The sequence below is a fragment of the Alligator mississippiensis genome, chromosome 9 (assembly GCF_030867095.1).
Source record: "Alligator mississippiensis isolate rAllMis1 chromosome 9, rAllMis1, whole genome shotgun sequence".
Classification (NCBI taxonomy): domain Eukaryota; kingdom Metazoa; phylum Chordata; order Crocodylia; family Alligatoridae; genus Alligator; species Alligator mississippiensis.
The window spans coordinates 26,206,229-26,229,375 of NC_081832.1; the positions used below are offsets into that span (position 1 = coordinate 26,206,229).

General features: G+C 42.6%; 1 long non-coding RNA gene across 1 annotated transcript; it reads left to right on the forward strand.

Moving 5' to 3' along the window:
- Nucleotides 1-419: 419 nt before the first annotated feature.
- On the forward strand, nt 420-21,297 carry LOC109281914 (uncharacterized). The gene is made up of 3 exons (XR_002088710.2): nt 420-760; nt 20,123-20,184; nt 20,634-21,297. It is a non-coding gene; the product is annotated as an uncharacterized LOC109281914 (long non-coding RNA).
- Nucleotides 21,298-23,147: the final 1,850 nt, after the last annotated feature.

The window sequence follows — 23,147 nt, forward strand, 5'->3', positions numbered from 1 at the left end:
GAGTTAAGCTACACCTGCCAAAATAAATCACAATTTTTTGTTTTAATATGAACTGGTTAATTTCCTTTATTTTTTGCCTTCCACAAGTTTGATGGAATAAGGTAGGGAAATAAACACACTTCTAAGAGATGAAGAAGATATTGTGTCTGCTGTTTAGGATAAATGACTCTTTTGCACAGTTATTATGTCTTTTTTAGATAACTAATAGTTTAGATATATTTAGTTCCCTTTTTCTTTGGGATCTCTCAATTTTTTGGTTGCTTGCTCTGTTCAGGTCCCAAGCAAATGGCAATTCTATGCCACCTTGTATTTTCTACTAATATCAAAATGTGGGGTTCTTTTCTCTTTGTTAATTTTCATACACTCTTGTCCCTTTCTTTTTTTTTAGGTCTTTCAGACATTACCCAATGTCCTCAGGTATCAGACTCACCAACTTAGAGGTCTCCCTTGTTACCTCACTTCAGCTTCCCAGATGAGTCTCTCTCTAGGACCCTTCTTCCATTCCCTTCTCTCTGCCATCTGTTGTTTCTCTTTTGTAGTCTCTCCCTATTTCTTCTGGGTTTTTTTCTTCTTTTTTTCAAGAGCTAATTTTGGGCTCCGTTCCCCTTTAAATTCTTCCAGCCGTTTAAATTCTTTCTCAGCAAGCACTCTCTTCTTTCTCCCTTCACACATGCTGCTCTTTCTTTATGTTTTGATTCGGGTCCCTCTCTGCTCCATCTGGGTATCCCAGCCCCTTTCTTTCCTAGAACTCGTTGCTAAGGTAAGTTCACTGTTTCCCTTCACTCCCCTGGAGTTCTGTGACAGGGCATACTTGGTGCCCCCTCACACACCTCCCCTCTTTGTGAAAACCCCCACCCGTGTATTTCTAGTATCTGTCTGTGATCTATTTTTTTGTTATTCCTGTTCGGTGCCTGTGATTGTTTGTTATTTTTCAATTGTGAGAGGAAGCTTGCTGCAACCTTTAGCCATTCTGGTTTGTGCTCTATGGAGAAACAAAAAGTTTGAAGAGCCAGGGCCTACCACATTAGTCTAGTATTTTTAGCTTTAGATGTTTGTAGCCAAAGCAGTGGCACATGGTTAGTTATTAAACTTCCTTTCATATAGATAATAATGAAAAAGCTTGATTTCTCATTTTATTGTCAAACACTTTTTTTCTATAGTTGGGTTTTGGCGTTAGATGATTTTTTATTTGCAAATGTAATAGGTCATTCTGCCCCCTCAACTTGTGTTAAGACAGTCCCCATGTCCATGGCTGAAGCATTTGTATGTAATTGAAACCTTTGGTTGAAATCAGGTGTATGCAATACTGGGTTGTGGCATAAGGTTGACTTTACCTGAATGACTGCCACCACAGCTTTAGGTGTCTATTTCACCTGGCCCCCCCCCTTTTTTTTTTCTTGTAACCAGACCTGTTTTGAAAAGCATGATGTACATTTTTATGAATAATTTACTGAACATAGAAAGGCTCTCAAGTGTTTTTTGGTTTGTGGTTGTTTGTATGTCTGAATGGCCTTCACTTTATTAGCAAGGGGTGTGATTTTCCCCCTCCCTATTTTGAAATCTAAATACTTTGTTTCAATCTGTTCTAGGGCATATTTTTTTTGGATTGGCTGTTAATTCATTGTGCCTGAGCTCTTTCATAATTTGCTGTACATGGTGTACATGTTGGTTCCATGTATTTGATAAAATTACTATATCATCAATATATGCCACAGCGTATTTTTGATGTGTTAATAGTATTTTATTCATTAACCTTTGGAAAGAGGCCACTGCCCCATGTAGACCAAAAGGCATCCATGTGAACTGATATAGGCCCCACGGGGTTCCAAATGCTGTTTTTACTTTGTCCTTTGAGGCCACGGGGATTTGCCAATATCCTTTTGTTAAATCTAACATCGACATATACTTGGCTTGCCCTATCTTTTCCAGCATTTTTTTTATTTTTGGCATCGGGTAAGCATCAAAAGATTAAATGGAGTTCACCTTTTTTTAAATCAATACAAAGTTGGATGGCCCCATTAGGTTTTGGTACTACCACCAAGGGACTTCTCCATGGATTCTGGGATTCTTTGATGAGTCCCCAGTTTAACATTTGCTCTATTTCACATTGCACTGGTATATACAGGGCCTGTGGCAACCTTTGCCAGTGTTCCCTCACTATTTGGCCAGGGCTGGTCCTAATTTGGTGACAAATTTCTCATGCTCTGCCTGGCACTTCTGTGAATACATTCTTAAATTTCCTAGGCAACTTTTTCACTTGTTCTTTTCCCCCTTCTGGCACCTGGATTCCAATCATGGGTACTGTACAATTTTTTTCTTGTGCCTCCGTAATTTTTCGTGCCCATTTTTCTTTTACCTTTTTAGGGTCCATTAAGTAATTTCCATGTTTCTCTCATTTAAAAAAAAATAGATTTACATGATAAAGTTGTTTTGTTTTACGTGGCCCAGAACATTCTACTTCATAATTTGCGGGACCTACCCATCTATTTATAATGAAAAGACCCTGCCATTTGGAGGATATTTTACTGGTGTGATTTGACAACGTTACTAGGACTAGATCACCATTTTGGAATTCTCTTTCTCTAGTACTTTGGTTATATCTTTTTTTTTTTCATTGCTTGACTTCTTTCTAAGTTATCTCCGGTGATCTATCTTGCTTTCTCTAACCATTCTCACAACTCTATGACTTGTCGAGGGCCCCATTCATACATAGGCTCACTTTCCTTCCAACCTTCACATATGAGTTGGCCTTCAACACAGTTTCACACCCTATCCTCATTGGGAAGCTAGCTGACTGTGGAGTGGATGCCTACACGGTCAGGTGAGTGGCCAGCTGGCTTAGGGACCGCACCCAGAGAGTGGTGGTGGATGGTTCCTTCTCGGCCTGGAGGGAGGTGGGCAGTGGGGTCCCGCAGGGTTCGGTCCTCAGACCGATATTATTCAATATCTTCATCAGTGGTTTGGATGAGGGTGTGGAGAGCACCCTCACCAAGTTTGCTGATGATATCAAGTTATGGGGCAAAGTTAGTACACCGGAGGGCAAGGAGTAGATTCAGGCTGACCTGGACAGGTTGGATGAATGGGCAGAGAGAAATAGGATGCAATTTAGTAAAGATAAATGTAAGGTACTCCACCTGGAAAGGAGGAACCCCCAGCACACCTATAGGCTGGGGAGTGTCCTTCTCAGCACCTCGGAGGCAGAGAGGGATCTTGGAGTCATAATTGACTCCAAGATGAACATAAGCCGGCAGTGTAACGAGGCCATCAACAAGGTCAATCGCACCTTGTCATGCATTAGCAGGTGTATGACTAATAGAACAAAGGAGGTGATGCTCCCCCTCTGTGTGGCACTGGTCAGGCTGCAGTTGGAGTACTGTGTCCAGTTTTGGGCACTGCACTTCAAGAGGGATGCGGGGAATCTCGAGAGCGTCCAGAGGAGGGCCACTCACATGATTAGTGGCCTTCATGATAGACCCTATGAGGGGAGGTTGAGAGAGCTGAATCTCTTCAGCCTTCACAAGGGACAGCTGAGGGGAGATCTTGTGGCCGCCTATAAATTTATTAGGGGAGGTCAATGGGGAATAGGGGACGCGCTGTTTACTAAGGCACCCCAGGGAATGAGTAGGAATAATGGGTATAAACTAGTTGAGAGTGGATTTAGGTTAGATATTAGGAAGACATTTTTCACAGTAAGGGTGGCCAGGATCTGGAATGGGCTTCCAGGAGAGGTGGTGCTATCACCTAGCTTGGAGGTCTTGAAGAGGAGGCTAGATAGTCACCTGGCTAGGGTCATCTGACCTTGGTCCTCTTTCCTGCCAGGGGCAGGGGGTTGGACACGATGATCCATTGTGGTCCCTTCTGACTCTACAATCTATGAATCTATGAATGATGTTAGTTAGGCTTTGTGGCTTATGTCCATATGTTAGCTCAAATGGAGAGCATCCTAAGGATGCTTGGGGCACTTTTTGTACTGCAAACAGAAGAGGGGGACGACACAGTTTCCACCATTTAGTATCCCCTTGAATACTTTTCTGGATGATTGCCTTAAATGTTTGATTAAACCTCTTGATTAGACCATCAGTTTTTGGGTGATATAGTGATGTCCTAAGGTGTTATATTTTAAAAGCATTACATACTCCCTTGATTACTCAGGACATAAACAATTTGTATTTTGGTTTGATAGTATTTTTCAAGGTATACCCACTTAGGTAATCCACCTGATCAACTTTTTTGCTACCTTCAGGGCTGTCACAACTTTCATGGGTACTGCGTTGGGGTAGCGAGTCGCATGATTAACAAACACAAGGATGAACTGGTAGCTGGCAATGCTCTTAGGGAGCAGGCTAGTAATGTCCATGGCAATTTTATCAAAAGGTCATGTCATGATCTCTTATGGTTTTAAAGGGGCCCGGGGTGGTAACCGTTTTGATTACCATTGACATTTAGGACTGGATTGGCAGAATTGTTCCATTTGTTTATGTAGGCCCAGCCAATACGCTTGTAGTGTGAGCCATGCAATTGTTTTATCTCAACCCAGATGCCCACCTAGGGATAGTGCATGGGCTATTCTTATCATATCCCTCTGGTACTGACAGGGTACCAAGATTTGCTCCACTTCCTCCCTGACTACCTTCCCTTTATCTATGTGGTAGATAATATGATCCCTTACCTCAAAATGAAGATAACTTGCCAGTAGCTGTAGCCACTTACTACTCCCTCTCATTTAGCAATGCTCTTTGCATACACCTGCTGGAAAGCAGGTTTTGCAGCTTGTTCCTCCCTGAAATTTTCGCTAATGATTTTTTCTAGATTGATGTCAGGATGGTTATTCACTTGATTTGGAGTCTTTCTTCTCCATGGAAACCATCTTTTAATTCCTCTTCTCTCTTTGTCCCCATTTTGTCTTGAACCTTTCTGCCTCAAACTTGATTTAGTACTTTGTAAAACTATGGCCAATCCCTTCCTAATAGCATTGGATATGGGAGCATTCAGGCAAAACCTACTGACATTTCTCCCAATGTAGTCATAACAGTAATTATAAGTCTTCTCCAGGGATATGTATATGATTCCCCATGGATGCATACCATGGTGATGTTTGTATTTGGCTTGCCCTCTTGAGGATCAGTTAGTTCTTCTTGTGTCATTGTTTGTGCACAACCTTAATCCAGTAGGGCTGGGATAATTACTGAACTGATCTGGACTTGTACTATGGGTTTTGGTACCTGTGAGGAGAGAGAGGAAATATGGGGAATGGGATCGAGACCGTGCCGGGAGAAAGGCACTTCCACAGCAGCTGTTCTTTGAAGTTGTGAGACGGTGGCATGGCAGGATGTGGCACGCTGGAAAAAAAGAATGGGCAGAGATCTGGTGGGAGAGGAGCCATGGTGTGGGGACTAGGATAGGGAGGTCCTGGGAGTCGGCTCTGGCTGGAAGAGAGGGACTCAACTGGAGGGGAAGTCTGAGAGCCCTTGAAGAAGTGAGGACAGTTAACCATCTAGAAGAGGAGAGAGACGTGGCAGAAGCCATAAGAATAAAAAAAAGGTGGATTCAAAGTGGTGTTAATTAAAGTCAAGTTCATTTTTCCCTGTTTTATTTTCTTAGTCTCATTGGGATTTTGATTTGGACCGATTATGCTCTGGGATCCATGGGATTAAAAAAAAAAAAGAGAAACAAGAGACCAAAGGAACTTTTTTTGTTGTTTAATAAAAGAAAAAATGTACACAGTTCAAATAGTTGACTTTACCTAATTTTATACCTGTTATTTTGTGTTCAATAAATGCAACGAGTGTCCTGGAAAAATAATAATAATAATAAAAAAAAAGATTTTGTTTTAGAATAAAGATAATTGATCAACCGCATACAAATTGGATTGTCTTCATGATAAAAATTCTGAGGTTTGTCTGGAAGAGCTAGAAGTGAGATATCAATCAAGCAAAAAATTCTATTTATATTGCCGATGTCCTTCTGTGTTAGTAACACCTCCCGACTGATAACATGGAATTAGATTAAGACATGGTGGGCAAGAGTCAGATTTAAAATGCGGAAGTACCCAAGTCAGGCCATCCGAGAGGTAAGAGCAAAAACAAGACTCTTTAGTAAAAAGGGAAAACCCCACAGTACCCCACTTGTTCTGTTAAACCTTCCAAAGCTACTATCCATTTGTTCTTCATGATCCAGTTGTGGACCTTTCCCTCTCTCTATTTCGGTCTTTCTTTTCCAGGGTCGCTGATCCCACAGCCTTTTAGAGCACTGCCAGGCTATGTGACCAGATTCACTACACCTAAAGCATATTATTCCATGTTCTGTTGGTGTCTTCCCTGGTCAGAATACTTTTTCCATTTTCTTTACCATTACTCCTGTTTTAGAGTCCTTTCCCTTTGTTCCAAGTTTTTTAGCCTTTGAGAAATTGTTTGCAAGTTGCAAGGCTTGTTCCATATCTCAGGGTTGATGTCACCTAACCCAACTCTGGGTCTCTCATCAAAGTCTTCAAGGAACTGTGTTACAGTGAATATCTCGATTACATTGCTCACGGTTTTCCCATTAAGTTGGATCCAACATTCTGCCGTGTCTCTCAAAATCTGAGCCAATATCCTGGGTTGCTTTTTTTCTTTTGTTCTTGTTGGCATTTAAATACATCAGGAGCATAGAATTATTGCCTGTAGAGTTTGCAGGATATTTCTAATGGATACAAAATAGCTTTCTTCACTGTGGTATAACTGTTGGCCTTTACTCAGGAAAGTGCCCTTTTCATGGGGAGAGGCAAACCAGGGAGACTCCCAAGCCCATGAGGGGAACCCTAGGGCCAGGAGTGGGGGGAGGAGCAAGAAAAACAAAAGTAAAAAAAGAAAAATTACTTACAGCAGGACTTGAGGAAAAGCAAGGACAGCAGGGGAAGCCCACATGGATTATTAGCCGCGCCTTTATTCAGCTGTGGCTGGTGGATGACATCAGCCCCAATCACCGGCCGGCAGAGAGAGGAGGGGGGCGCGCGGACACCAAGGGAGAGCCTGACTGGTGGAGTCAGCCGGGGGCGTGGGACGCCGGGAGAATTGACACTCACTGGTCGTGAACGAGCAGACGACCCAGGAAGCAAGCCAGTGCCTGGAACAGGAGTCCCAGTGACAGGCACAGCAGGAGGCGAGTCGGTAAGAGGACTCAGGGCGCGGGGAGAAGCACAGCACTGGGAAGATCCAGAGAGAGGGCAGCTGTGAGGGGAAGACCCAGAGAGAGGGCAGCTGCTCTGGGAGGACCCAGATAGAGGGCAGACACATCTCAAAGACCCAGAGAGAGGGCAACTACACTGGAGGTCTCAGAGAGGGGTCAGCAATATTGAGAGGACCCAGAGAGAGGGTCACAATAGTGGGAAGTTGGAGAGAGAACGGCTCTAACCTAGGCAGGGGGAGCTGAGACACAAAGCTAGGCCACCTAGAGAAGGCCTTGTCGGCGAATTGATGGGCGGAAGGGCTATCTGTGCTCCGCAAGGAAGCCCAGTAGTGGTGTGGTGGTTTTCTTAGGATTCGTTAAGTCTTTTTCTTTAACTAGAGAAGGGTATTTTATGTTTCCCCATGTCGGAAGGGGCTGAGGTCGAGTGGAAGCAGGAAAAGCGGGAAGGCGATCAGAGGGCTCGTTGTTTCAGGAGTGATCGTGCAGCACGAGGTTGGCCATAAAAGCGACCGGGATCCGCCAGGCTGGGTATAGGGTAAGGTATAGGGGAGGTGGAGCCTCGCAGAAGACCCCAAAGGAGCAGGCATCTAAGGAGGGCAACCACGCTGCACGAAGCCCCCCCCACTGTAAGAGATTCCAAGTCATGGCAGGTGAGAAAGGGGCAGCTTGCAGCACGTGTAAAGACCTCCCGTAAAACCACCTGCAACGGCAAAGCAAGTCCTGGTGAACACTCATAGATTCATAGATTCATAGATGTTAGGGTCGGAAGGGACCTCAATAGATCATCGAGTCCGACCCCCTGCATAAGCAGGAAAGAGTGCTGGGTCTAGATGACCCCAGCTAGATACTCATCTAACCTCCTCTTGAAGACCCCCAGGGTAGGGAAGACCACCACCTCCCTTGGGAGCCCGTTCCAGACCTTGGCCACTCGAACTGTGAAGAAGTTCTTCCTAATGTCCAATCTAAATATGCTCTCTGCTAGCTTGTGGCTATTGTTTCTTGTAACCCCCGGGGGCGCCTTGGTGAATAAATACTCACCAATTCCCTTTTGTGCCCCCGTGATGAACTTAAAGGCAGCCACAAGGTCGCCTCTCAACCTTCTCTTGCGGAGACTGAAAAGGTCCAGTTTCTCTAGTCTCTCCTCGTAGGGCTTGGTCTGCAGGCCCTTGACCATACGAGTTGCCCTTCTCTGGACCCTCTCCAGGTTATCCGCATCCTTCTTGAAGTGTGGCGCCCAGAATTGCACGCAGTACTCCAACTGCGGTCTGACCAGCGCCCAATAGAGGGGAAGTATCACCTCCCTGGACCTATTCGTCATGCATCTGCTGATGCACGATAAAGTGCCATTGGCTTTTCTGATGGCTTCGTCACACTGCCGGCTCATATTCATCTTGGAGTCCACTAGGACTCCAAGATCCCTTTCCACCTCTGTGCCACCCAGCAGGTCATTCCCTAGGCTGTAGGTGTGCTACTAAGGTGGCACTAAGGTACTAAGGTGGTAAGGTAGGTGTCGAACTAAGGAAGCCCGGAACAAGATGTTCGAGGCCCGGCGGTTGCAGCCCTGTAACCTGCTTGAGATTGCCCTATCAGTAGAGGTCCTAAAAAAGAGGCCCATTGGCTTGGATCCCATCCCACTGCAATAGTGGTTTTCTCAAAAGCCTCCAGGAAGGCTTCTATGTCATTCTCTCCCATCATTTTAAGGATTTGGAATTTCTTTGATGCCCCTAATACAGACTCTTGTTGAACCTCCATCTTCTCACTGAGCTCTTGTTGTTGACTAAGCACTGTCATTTTTGCTTTAGCTTCCTGGCTCCTTACTCATACTAATTCCTCCAGCTCTACCTGTTGAGCTTGCATTATCTGTACCACCACTTGATGGGCTTGCTGCCAATTTTCAGAGCAGCCATCCCCACATGGGTTGCAGCACTCTCCATTACTGTCTCCTTAGATTAAGGATGAGTCCTTTTAATTTTCCATCTTGTTTCAATTTCCTGGCCAATGCACTGCTGTGAGAGTTAAGCTATGCCCACCAAAATAAATCACAATATTTTGTTTTAATATGAACTGGTTAATTTTCTTTATTTCTTGCCTTCCACAAATTTGATGGAATAAGATAAGGAAATAAACATAATTATGAGAGATGAAAAAGATATTGTGTCTGCAGTTTAGCAAAAATTACTCTGTTTCACAGTTATTATGTCTCTGTTAGATAAAAAACATCTTAGATATATTTAGTTCCCTCTTTTTTGGGGAGCTCTCAAGTTCTTGGTTGATTCTCCTACACACAGTTCCCAAGCAAATGGCAATTCTATGCCACCTTGTATTTTCTACTGATATCAAAATGTAGGGTTCACTTCTCTTTGTTAATCTTCATACACTCTCATTTCTTTCTCTTCTTTAGGTGTCTGGGACGTTACCTGATGTCCTGAGGTATCAGACTTACCAACTTAGAGTTCTCCTTTGTTACCTTACTTCAGCTTCCCACATAAGTCTCTCTCCAGGACACTTCTTCCGTTCCCTTCTCTCTGTTGTCTGTTGTTTCTCTTTTGTAGTCTCTCCCTATTGCTTCTGTGTTTCTTTCTTCTTTTTTTCAAGAGCTAATTCTGGGCTCCGTTCCCCTTTAAATCCTTGACCATCTCCTGCCTCTCTCGCAGCCAGCACTCTCTCCTCACTCCCTCCATAAATGCTGCTCTTTGTTTATGTTTTAATCCAGGTCCCTCTCTTCTTCATCTGGGTATCCCCGCCCCTTTCTCTCCTCCAACTCATTGGTAAGGTAAGATCTCTGTTTCCCTTCACTCTCCCGGAGTTCTGTGATGGGGCAGACTTGGTGCCCTGTCACAGAACTAAAATAGTTAAACATTCAAAAAAAAAAAATATGCTTTTTTTTTGTTAATATTATTTATCCATGTCTTGTTGAAAAAAAATATCTAAAATGCATAACCTTGTTGTTTTAGTTAAATAAAACATTTTCAATGTCTGGGGTTTTTTGGCGATGGTTGTTGTTGCCCTCCTAATACAGCATTGCAAACATATCCCCCAAATATTCATGATTAATTTAGTAAACTGGAGATAGTTCACCTCCCAGTGACTTCACAAGTGTCTGCTTCAATTAGCTTTGGTAAATAAAATAAACACATCATAATTCAGTTTTATGATGTAGCCGCAAAAATAATCTGAAAAATTATAATAATAAATCACTGCTTTAAAATAGATATTGTGTATTCTTCAGTTTGCAAACCATACCCCAGGAATGGGGGATGCCGTTTAATCAGATATGCTGGTTAATCAAATATACCGCACCCAGTGCTCTATGCGTCTGCCTCAGTGTGTCAGCGGACAGGGAAGGTGGCCCCACACAGGCTGCTTTGCCCCAGGCCATGGTCCACAAGGAAGAATCACAGCAAGTGGTACTCGGTTGTATGTATGTATTTCACTTTTGCCGCATCCCTTGGAAGATTGACAGATACCGGTTAGTGGAGCTTTTTGATTGGTAAAGTGCTGGATAACACAAATTTTGCTGTATGTATATATGTATATATGTATTTTGGGTTTTTAATCACAGAATTCAGGGGGGTTATCAGAGAATTTGGGATTTTTAGACAGAAAGCCAGGATCCCTGCTATCACAGACACTTTATTAATCTCCTCTCTTTATATGGACAGCCCTCCATGTCTATAATATTTTTTTTTTGCCTGATGTCTTTCATTCATTTGATACAGGGCAACCAGAACATACCCATCCCTTTGATGGCTAGACAGTGGTATTTAGAACTTTTGGGAATTGACTTATAGGTAAAGTAGATAGACATAGGAATAATGGTCCAGGGCAATGGCAAGGGTTAATTGATTTCCAAAAAGCTTCTCTGTGACAAAGATTCATCAAGGCCCTCTGTGTCTGCTACAGGCAAGCAGCAAGCAGACACTCATGCTGGGAAATTGAAGGCATGCTCCACACTGTTCCATAACATGAGATAAGGTGGCCTTAGCTCACAGTGCCCAACTGCAGAGCCCTTAATCGTTCCAGTTTTGGAGGACAGAACAAATTAGGAGGACAATTAATAAAACTCAAAATAGGATGTGTGCATGTGATGGGCTTGTGAAAAAAAGGAATATGCTGACAGGATAGAATTTGGACAGTATGACAACCACTGAGAGACCAATTAGCGATGGCCAGAAATGAAGAGTCATCAGAAGGAAAAAAGAATACAAAAGGAAGGGTTTTCAGAGCAGCAAAGGGTCCCCAAGAGGGGAACCTGAGGTCACCATGGGCAGAGGACACACTACTGGGAGGGGGTAGGGGGGCTCGTCCTCCAACGTTCAGGCTGCTGACATGTGACATTTAAAAGAGAACCTCAAAGCGAAGCTTGCATACTGGCCAGATGTACCTTGACTCTGTGCAGCTCTAGGACTGGTAGATATAGAATTCTTTGCATTATTCTTATCTGCTATCACTGGGTATCAATAAAATTAGCCTATTATCAAACAGAAAGGGTGTGGTCAGCCTGAGGGTTTGGGTCCACCCAAAACAAGGTATCCGGGTCATAAATCCTGTGTCAATGCCTCCTGTTACTAGATGATAACCTTGGCAATAGACCTTTATGGAATTTAGTGTGAAATGAAACACTCAATATGGAAAAGAATCATTACAGGGCCCTTCTGTAAATGAACCACTTGATTTCACTTATCCACATACAGGATATTTTAAAAAGAAACAGTGTTTCTTTTTCTCTAAAGGACCCTGTACAAAAGGTCATGGATTTTCAACTGTTAATCTTACATCCCAGTGTTTTTCTCCCTGTGCTAACAGATTAACTTGAGGGAGTAGGTTTCTAATTGCTAAGAGATAAAGTAATTGAGTGGTCTCTTGAGATCTATTCAGTACAACAAACTTCAATACAGTTGACAAATGTCGATCCATCCCACAGGATTAATAGGGTTGCACTTGGCTTCCTTTTTAGCTTTCCATTTGTTCCTTGGGTCTAACTAACACTGATTGCTTTGGGAAAACTGACAAAGCTTTACAGTTAATGAGCCCCTCCAGCAATTTAACAAACAGGACTCCTAAAATAAAATGGAGCAGAGAGAAAAATGCTGGTCCTGGCCAAAAAGAAGAAGAGATACTTACCTTCAGCTTCTGGAAAGTCGAGGATAGGTTTTCTCTTCCAAACTAGGTGTGGGGGAATTGAAATGATGAGTGAAACTCACAGGATGGTATTTTCAAAGGCACACAGTGTCAAGCAAATGCTGCTTCCCCTCAGACTCCCAGGTAAAACTTCTGGCAGTTTCAATGGAGTTAGATCAATGATGATTGCTTTGGAAAATCCTTTGCACCATACATTGGCGGTTTCTTTGGATACAGAGTCAGAGCTTGAATGCTTTTAACTTCTCTGTAATAAGATGAGTGAAACTGGAAAATGAATGTCATGTTTCATTGTTGAAGGAGTGAGCTGGGACTACAGCAAGATAAATAGTTCAGCATGCAATGCCAGCTTCTTAGCAAGTTCTGCTTCCTATGACTGCTGCCTGCTGTGTTGCTTATATAGCTAATGAGACACAGTGGCATTAATTTTTGTGTAAGAAACTCTGAAGAGCAGTCACTGTCACCAGGAGCCATGGCATAGGACCAGAAGTCTCCAGGAACATTGCATTTTCCAGACAACAATTTAGCTTATGAATTGACCCAATGAAAGTAAAAGTCCCAAGTGAATATGGATGTCATCATTCTGTAGTCTAGAAATTGGGCTAGCAATGTTGTGAAGCCTTGTGGTATCTCTCAGTTCCATGTGCTTTCCTTTTTTCCCCAACAGAAGACCCCTTTTGTTGTATTGTCCATTTCCCTCCAAGTCAAGAAGTGCTGGAACATATCCAACTGAACTATGCATGTGATTATTATTATTACAAAAAAAGTCAGTATTGAATTTGGGCATAACGTTCAGATTACTTTTTGAATTTGGCATTCTCTATCACAACAGCGGTCCATCTGTCTCAGTATCCTGGTATACAAGGTGCAGTGCCACCAGCTTCAGGTAAAAGTATAAAACTCCTGACAGTGGGCAGTATGACATAATCTGTGCCAAGGAAGTTTTAGACCTTTTCCAAAACTCTCAGTTACTTTTTAATCTCTATCAATATACATCTGGATATGTCTGTTACCTGAATCCCTTCTTCATTCTTTTTTTTCTTAAAAAACAAACAAAAAAAACCAAAAAAAAGCCCTCTCTGGACTGCCCATAGCCTTGGATATCAGTATTGCAAGTGGTAAAGAGAGTTTACCACTCACTGACTGGTTTTTCTTTTCTTCTTTTCTCTGTCAGCTTTCCCAACACCATCTATTATAATTCATATTAAACCTCTAAGGCTTCTTTATTGACAAGTTAGCTTCTTAATGCAGTAGGATATCCATTTCTCCCATACAGTTTGTAGATACCAACTGCCATTAGTTTGTAGGAAAAACGTAGCATTCACTAATAAGTAATACTTACTGGCATTTAAATACATCAGCTCTTCTGTGCGAACAGGGGGAGATCATGTTACTGAAGTTCAGATTGGCAAAATGACTATGCAAGAAAAGAAGTCAGGATTAGCAAAGACCTTACCTTGTGGGTGAATGTGTGTAATGTACATGAGATGCTTAATGCACAGTAGACTATTTCTACTGCACATTAGCATGGCTTTTGCCATGACACTCTAATGTGCTAATGCACAGTAGAATTAGTCTACTGCACATTAAGTATCATGAAAAGACCATGCACATTTGCTACTGTGCAGTAATGTTGGCTACTGTCCATTAGTTAGTATCTCATATTAGAGGTACTAAACTTAATGCCCAGTATAGCAATGGTGCGTTAATGCACGTGTAGAGATGCCTAGCGTTGATAACAGGTAAACTAGATAATCACATAGGGCATTTATAAATGCACCTTTTAGTTCTTGGATGCACCAGAGATCAGCCAACTTGGAGCAGACTCGATTAGTGGAGTCTGCTCCATATGGGAACTAATACATACTGCGCTGCACTGCTTGCAGTTGTATAAGTGGCAAAATGCACATCAGTGTGGAGAAAATGGTGGTGGTATGCTTTTGAATTAAAGCACCTGTGAGGTGTTTTTGTTCAAAAGGGCACTGCCACCATTTTCTTTATTCTAACATGTATTTTGCCACTTATACAGGTGCAAGCATCACAGCTCTGGGTGCTTTTCAAAGTGCCCGGCGCTACAGTGCTTGCACATGTAAAAATGCCCATAGAATCCTCACCCCTAGTCCCAAAGACTCCTCTGGGCCCTCAGTACAGGGCCAAACCTCCCCATAGTGAACATAAGCTCTGTTTACAAGTGGAAGTTTATGTGCCTATGTACCAAGATTCTGTACTAACATGGAAGGAAACTGAATTAGTTTGCTGGAGACCACTTCTTGTTTGTTGGCGACCACACACTGCTACTCAGCTTGGTCCCACTTGGATATTGCTATGATAAACTATCAGTAAAATACTTTTTAAATGTTAATGCTACTCTGATTTATGCTGCTTTATAGGAAGTGCTGTCTTGTCACTGAGTTGCTGTTAAGAATGTTAATTGATAATCAGTTGGAGAGTTTCCTTTAGGTTAAGATAATGTTTACTGAGTATTGTTGATTGTCTCTGCGCTCATCAGAATGCAAATGAGAATTCAAGGCTGTCTTTTTTATCACAGTTTCATGTGGTCAAAGGCAACTATAGAAATTCAGAGGTTGAATCCTCTCATTAGGAAGCAGACTCTATCCCAGTGACCCCTGCAATCCAGCCGCTGGTCTTGATTATCTAATGAGCTCTTGAAACCCACTTCTAGATTGAAGTTGTTGGATAATACAAAAGAGCAGGAACTTCAGGACCTCTGGTTGCTCTGCAGAAGGCTTCCTCATGTCCCTGGGCCAAGCCATTTTTCATCCATTTTTTCAAGTGCTCAATAACCCCAAATGGAGCCAAATTTTGTTTATTTCATTGTTGGATTAAACAAGAGATGAACTCAAATATCTCAGTTGGATTTTCAAATGGGGTTTGCTGTTGGCCTATTTGTACTCAGTGGAGACAGACTTTTAAGCCAATGCCAAGCATTTTTATCAACTGACCTTTAATCTTTTTTTTCCATAGATGATGCAAACATGTCCCTTTCTGGGAGAGATTTTTCACCCACATAAATATGCACACAGATATTCACACACCCTTCTGATTTTGTCTCAGGTATTCTATAGCACACAGACATTTGAAAACCCACCTTCACCCTAACTTTTTGCCTCTACTTCTGTTCTTTCTCATACCTTCATAGCAACAATGCTGACACCCTATCTCCTGATTAACATCACAGCAGACAGAGTTTGGAATCCCATTGCCATGTGGGATCAATGAACTGAAAGAGGACAACTCACCCAATGGCATTCACAATCTGGTGGCATTACTTGCTGACAACTGGCTGCAGAATGACTACAACCAGATGTATTTTCTATCTGAAGGATTGTTATATCTAATCACAGGAATGTGACAACTAATGCAAGTCATATTATTTATGTATGTTCACAACATGACGGATAATAAGGAATTCATCCAAAACCTGAAGGAAATGAAACTTGGAATTTCTTATAACAATCAATGTTCTTGATGATGTTTCAGCATGGACACTGCAGGAACGCTACAGATATTACCATAGCTCAATGCTTTCGGTGGTTACACTGCAATCAATTCAGAATGGTCAGTTGTTTCTACGTGAAATTTCTCTGGGTTGGCCTTGTACTGTTGTCATGGATAATAACGATTTCAATGAAGATGGGTTAACAGGCTCTGAAACAAGACATTATACAAATGTAATTATGGCATAACCAATTTCATTTTTCCAAGAATTAACTATTTCAAATGCAACAACCTTAGTTATACCAAAAACCTGAAGTTCAAAAAAGTCTAGTCTGTCCAGTTATCACCAAAAATGTGGGAGTGGCAAATTATGTGCTCAATGGCAACCACAAAGATTGGAGATTAGTTCTGAGGGAATACTGGCACACTGGTTAACCACCCGTGCACTTCTCTGAGTGATTCAACCACATGGAAGGGTCCTAGCATTTACTGGATATCATTGCTGTCTTGAAAGCAATGTAATGAAGTGAGAAACATAAAATGTTATGTTATGGACAGCTTCCAAGCAAAGAAGTTGTTATACATGTGATGGATGGTGCCAAAAAGTTGCTGACCTGAAGAATATGCCAGTGATTCAGTTGACTGCAGATCAAGCAGTGTGTATATATATATATATATATATATATATATATATATATATATATATTGAAAAAGCCCTTTGTGAAGATGAAAAGAGATGGCCTCATGTGAAAAGGGTACTTGGGTTTCACTCAGAAATGTCTTATCTCAGTGCTCTAGAAAAGAGATGTGCATGATCCTACAATGATTCTTCAAGGCTTATCAAAAGAGAAAGGAAGTTTGTAGGTTGTTGCAATACCTATTTAAAATCAAGTAGAAAAATCATAATCATCCTCCGATGTACAGAGATATCAATATTTATTCATCTCATTAATCATGACCACCATTTTTAAAGATAGTGGCCAAACACCAAAATTAGAAAAGTGACCCCCAGGCTAAATTTCATCCTAAGCAACTCAAGTATCATTTCCAGTCATATAAAGGTCACCTAAAAAACTTCACGGGCTATATATATATATATATATATATATATATATATATGACTGGACTAAGTAGGTTTGCTAAATTATTCTTGTTAAGAGACAGGGAATATGCAACCCAGATATGCTGTTTCGCACCTCTTCTAAGAGGAGTCATTTTCCCAACAGGTTTGAATGCTTCTTTTGATTGGAGCAAAGATGCTTCACCTCTTTCATCTGCCTAACAATTTACTATTAAGCATTTATGTAACACCATAAATGTGCAGAGCTAGCTATAGAATATAGATTAAGATGTCATCCTTTTGCCAAGAAGTGGATGATGTGGTGCCTGTAATACAAAATGTGACACATCAGAAGGGATGTGGGTTTTCTGTTTGCTTGGAAAAATGCAGATTTTCTCCTTTAAAAGAGAAAACCATGGGAAACCATGGGTTTCCCCTTGCAAGCTGGCAGAATTCCAGCCTGCAAGCTGCTGCTTATTTCATAGTTTCATAGTAGCTAGGGTCAGGAGGGACCTGAATAGATCATCTAGCCTGACCCCCTGACACAGGCAGGAATGAATGCTGGGTTCACAAGACCCCAGACAGGTGATCGTCCAACCTCCTCTTGAATATGCCCAAGATAGGGGTGAGGACCACTTCCCTGGGAAGTTGGTTCCAGATTTTGGCCACCCTAACTGTAAAATATTGCCTTCTGATCTCCAACCTAAACCTATTCTCCATCAGCTTATGACCATTGTTCCTTGTCACCCCAGGTGGTGCTGGGGAGAAAAGAGCTCTGCCTATTTGTTGTTGATCCCCCTTGATGAGCTTGTAGGCAGCCAGCAGGTCCCCCCTCAGCCTCCTCTTGCTGAGGCTGAACAGGTTCAGGTCCTTCAGTCTCTCCTCGTAGGGCCTGTCCTGCTGCCCTCTCACAAAGCGGGTGGCCCTCCTCTGAACCCTCTCCAGGCTGGCCACATCCCTTTTGAAGTGTGGCACCCAGTACTGAACACAGTACTCCAACTGCGGCCTGACCAAAGTTGCATAGAGGGGGAGTATCACCTCTCCGGACCGGCTTAAGATGCACCTTTGGATGCATGACAAGGTATGGCTGGCCTTGCTGGCTGCAGTCTGCCATTGGCGGCTCATGTTCATCTTGGAGTCAACAGTGACTTCAAGATCCCTTTCCGCCTCTGTGCTTTCAAGAAGGGAACTCCCCAGCCTGTATGTATGCTGTGGATTCCTTCTCCCAAGGTGCATCACCCTGCATTTGTCTACGTTGAACCCCATCCTATTCTCGTCTGCCCACTTTTGTAGTCTGTCTAAATCTAGTTGCAGCCTCTCTCTCCCTTCAAGTGTGTCCACCTCGCCCCACATCTTAGTGTCATCAGCAAACTTGGACAGCGTGCATTCCACCCCCTCGTCCAAGTCACTGATGAAGATGTTAAACAGTGTGGGCCCGAGGACCGAGCCCTGGGGTACCCCACTGCTCACATCTCGCCAGGTTGAGTACAACCTGTCCACCACTACTCTCTGGGTGCGACCCATCAACCAATTTTTTACCCATCCAACTGTGCAGGCATCAATGCCACAGTCTCTTAATTTATTGATGAGGAAGGGGTGAGAGACAGTGTCAAAGGCCTTCTTAAAGTCTAGAAAGACTACGTCCACAGCGACACCATCATCTAAGGATTTAGTTACTTGGTTGTAAAAGGCAATCAGGTTGGTCTGGCAGGACCTGCCTTTGGTGAAGCCATGCTGTTTGCCCCTGAGCATGATCTCCCCTGCAGGCCCCCCACAGATATGCTCCTTGATGATCCTCTCCAAGAGCTTCCCGAGGTGAGGCTTACAGGCCTATAATTACTTGGGTCCTCCTTCCTCCCCTTCTTAAAAATAGGGACCACATTAGCCAGTTTCCAATCCCCCGGCACCTAGCCAGATGACCACGAATGCTCATACAGCCAGGCCAAAGTCTCTGCGATGACCCCTGCCAGCTCCCTCAACACTCTTGGGTGGAGGGCATCTGGACCTGCAGATTTAAAAATGTCTAGTCCTTCCAGAAGATCCCGAACTACATCTGCACTGACTAAAGGCTTGATAGAGCTATCCCCAAGATTGTCCCTACCTCTGGTAGGTGGGATATCTCGGTCCCTGTTCAGGAAAACAGAGGCAAAGAAACTGTTAAAAATATCAGCTTTCTTGTCTGGCGTGGTCGCCAGATTACCGTTTGTGTCTTGCAGGGTCCCTACATTGCCTGGTGCCCTCTTCTTGCTCCCAATGTACTTGAAAAAGGACTTTTTGTTGTCCTTAATCCTGGAAAGGACAGGCTTGGGGATGAGGTGAGCAGGACGAAGCTGATCCCAGGCAGGGGTTGCCACATATATGTGTGCATGTGTACATGCATGTGGCAGTCAGACAATGTGGTGAAGAGCAGCTCCAGCAGTTCCCAGCAGCTAAGTCTATGGGGCATAGGCAAGGCAAGGTATCGGGGGGGTGCAGGGGAGGGCATAGGCAATGACTGGGAAGGGCTGGAGGGCATAGGTGATGTGGGAGGGTATAGGCAATGTGGGGAGCCTGGGGGGAGGGAGGGCATTGGCAGTGTTTCAGGGTAATGGCAGGGCATGTTCCCACCCAGATTTTGGCACCCACAGTGGGCATGGAGCTGCAGACTGGCTGGACCAGCATGGGCAGAAGTTGCCTCCACAGTCCAGTGGGCAGGACCCGGTGAGGGAGGGCAAAGTAGGGTGGTGAGCCTTATAGCTGCTGCTGCCACCACTGCCAGAATCCCTGCACCACCAGCAGCATGAGGAGTAACAGACTGGGAGGGGGGACTGCACTGCCTTCATCTCCTCCTGCCACCAGCTGCTTATTAGGGCTGTGTGAAGCTTCAGTATCCATTTCGATTCGGAGGAGACTCGGCCCTATTTGATGGCCAAATCTCTGAATCTGAATTGAATCAGGAGACTAATTAAGAAGTCTGAATTGAATCAGAAGCCACCAAATTGATTTAGAGAGATTCGGGGCCAATTTGGAGATTTGGCCATAGACTATACAAGTTTCCTTTGGGACTCACATAAAGCAAACCCACTTTATAATGTAACAAATAGTAATAGATACTAGAGCTGTGCAAAACAGCACAGTTTCATTTCGACTTCTGTTTTTCTGTTTTGATGGGACAATGTCTCATTTTGAGTTTCATTTTGTTTTGAAGCACTGTTCTGTTTTGTTTAGTCGAAACTGTTTCACTGTTTCAACGTTTTGCCCATAGGCTACAATGGGGAATCACAAAACTGCCTATAACTTTGTCATTTCTTGCCTGATTAGAATGAAAACAGCAGGGAGGATAGATCCTGATGAGGCCACAAAGCCTGTCAAGTTTCAAAAAGGTAGGTGTAGGGGCTTCTGGGAAAATGCACCTCAAAACCTTAAAAGCAAAACTCATGTCACTTGTAAGTGTGAAGGCAGATGGGGGTGAAAATAGCAGGTATAGTTTCCCCTGCTAAGGCCACAAAGCTTGCCTTGTTTCAAGGAGATAGGTGCAGGGGTTTCTAGGAAACTGCACCTCAGGATGCTAACAAGCAAAATTCGTGACGTGATTTTGTGTGTGTGTTAAGGCATGCCCCCACTGGTGCTAGGGCCTCTATATGATACATATTTTATTATAATGATTGAGGCACCGGTAGACTTCCAAATTGCTTCAAAATTATAAATATATCAATAAAACATTGTATTCAACTGATATCTATACACTGTATATAGTAACATTTTGTTTTAATCACAGAAAAAACACAGATTTGGGGTTTTTAATCAGAGAATTTTGGATTTTTTTAAACAGAGAAAACCAGGATCCCTGCACATCAGTTACATGATGGGAGGCTGCAAAGTTTGATAGGAAGCAGGAAGGAAGCATGATGTAAGAATATGAATGTGAAAGGCAAGCACTGATGTTTGGCTAATAAAGGCTCTGTTTTTATACTCCCTGCTCACACAACTCGGTCTTATACTAGCATTGCCTCTGGCTTCAAATGTGGCTGCTACTGTGAGGAATTACTCCTCATGGGGTATGTCTACACAAGACACTACTGCACAGTGGTTACTGCACATTTATTTACTACTTGTATAAGCAAATACTAAATAAATGCACAGTAAGTGGAATTACTGTGCAATAGCACCGGTGAACATCTTTACTCTCACAATACCATGCAGTAGTGTATTAGCACGGTCCGTGCTGTGATGCACTACTGTGCAGTATTATTCGGCTGTTGAGCAGTCAGTGTCTTATGTAAATTCACCCACAGGGATTATTCCTGTGAGGAAATATTCTAGAATTGGGCCAGAGGGATGGGCTACTACTTCTAGCAAACTGTAAGGGAACAGGAAGGAATACGGAAACCTGAATTTGTGCATGTCAGCCAAAATTAGGAAATCCTGAATCAAACTGCTCTTTGTCACTGTTAGATTGCTTAAACCTAAAAATAAAGGTTGTGGATCAATTTAGAGCCATTTCTACCATTCTTCTTCTATTCATATTTCCTGTTCACTTGAGCCCAGCAGGATCCATTCACCTGTGAACTCCAGATAATTCTCAAGACTAACAGAAGAGGAGGAGAAGTAGCTCCAAATTCTTAGTAGCCCCATGCACAGACCAGGACTCCACAGTGCTGTACAAACTCAGAACAAGACCCATCTTTGAGCACATCACTAGGGGATACAGTGGGGTAGGCAAGTAATTTTATTTCACAAACTGTTCACAGATGCACTCACAAACATGCTGCAACTTGGTGCATTATTGCTTGGTGCTAAACAGCTTTGGTGATGAAGTCACATTTTGACACACTAGAATTTAACATGGCCAAAACATCAGTAAGATATTTTTTAAAGTCTAGCTCAGAGCACATTCCTGCTGTGTTAAAATGAGAAACATGCTGTAAATAGTATGATGACTCAACTCACTAGAGACCTGAGTGTTAATGTGACTGTGCTGATAGGAAGCAAATTAACAATCCAGCACAGCTGGCTCTCTCCCAGTTCAGAGCCAAACAGCCAAGGATCTGAGATGCCAAGAAAGACAGAAGCTGGGAGATTTTTATATTATTGTTGCTGCTGTTTAACATGCAGAATAAAAATACAGCATTAGACCATCGCGGGATAATTCAGTCAATTGCTCTGTCTTCTGTGGTTAGTCTGTGGGTTATAAATCAAATGTGATCTACATTCCTTGAGGTTGAATTCTACATCTCATAAAACCTGCTGGTAAATCTTCACATCAGAATTGGGAATGAGCAGCTGATGGTTTTAATCATGAGACTTAGCCAAAACATCTGACTACTTTATAAATCCACAAGTGTATTTACATCTTTTTACCCTAACTGGATTTACAAATCCTAGAAAATAGCAGAAAATCCATGAACAGATTTACAAACAGAAGCAACCCAAAACAAAATGTAGGTTTGGCAAAGCAATGTTTCTTTGTTGTAGTGTGAATGATTGATTCCAAACAGGGGGGGGAAGCCCTGTTTTTGTGAACAGACAATCCTAAAAGTATTCAGGAGTCACAGCCAGACCTTGACTTCTGGAAAAAGAAGTTACAGGTGGTAAACATCAGAGCTAAGTTGTAGAAGAAAGCAGAGCACAACAGTATACTGATTGGATCTAGACACCATGAGCATCTTCAGAACATTCTTCTGATCTCTGATTAAAATCTCAGGCCAAGACATTTAAAAGAGTTTGTGGGTGCCTCTGTTACCAGTTGTAAATTTGAAATATTTAAAGGAATAGATTTTCAGAACAAAGGTGTGTAGCAGTCAGGTTCTTAAAAATATGTATTTCACTATGCTCAGAAATTGAGGCACTTTAATTATCTAGTCACGTTTGAAAATGCTGTAGTAAATCACATATTGAGGATGTTGCATAGTCTGATTTTATTACAAGTTTTGCAATATTTTTTCATAAAGTTCCAATTCTTGGAGTCACGTGATTATATAAGAATCTCAGTATTCATTAACAACCCCTCCTCTCCCCAACCCCCCCCCCCACACACACACACATTTTTCTAGCCCTTATGTTTGCTGAGAAAAATCTTGAAGTGTGATTGCTAAAATTTAAAAAAAGGCCAGGAGGCAAAGAAAAGCAACACATTTTCAATGGAGCAAATACCTACATGGATGTTCCAAATCTTATGTAAAGTAGCATTGTTTACTCTAAATCTGAGGGGGATTATGTTAAAACTGATGAGAGCATCCACAGAAAGAGCTAACACACTTTAACTTATGCACATTGACTGCATGCCTCTAATTGAGTTGCGTTAATATCCTTGGGTGGCCCTATGTAGAATAACCCTTTGAGGCTG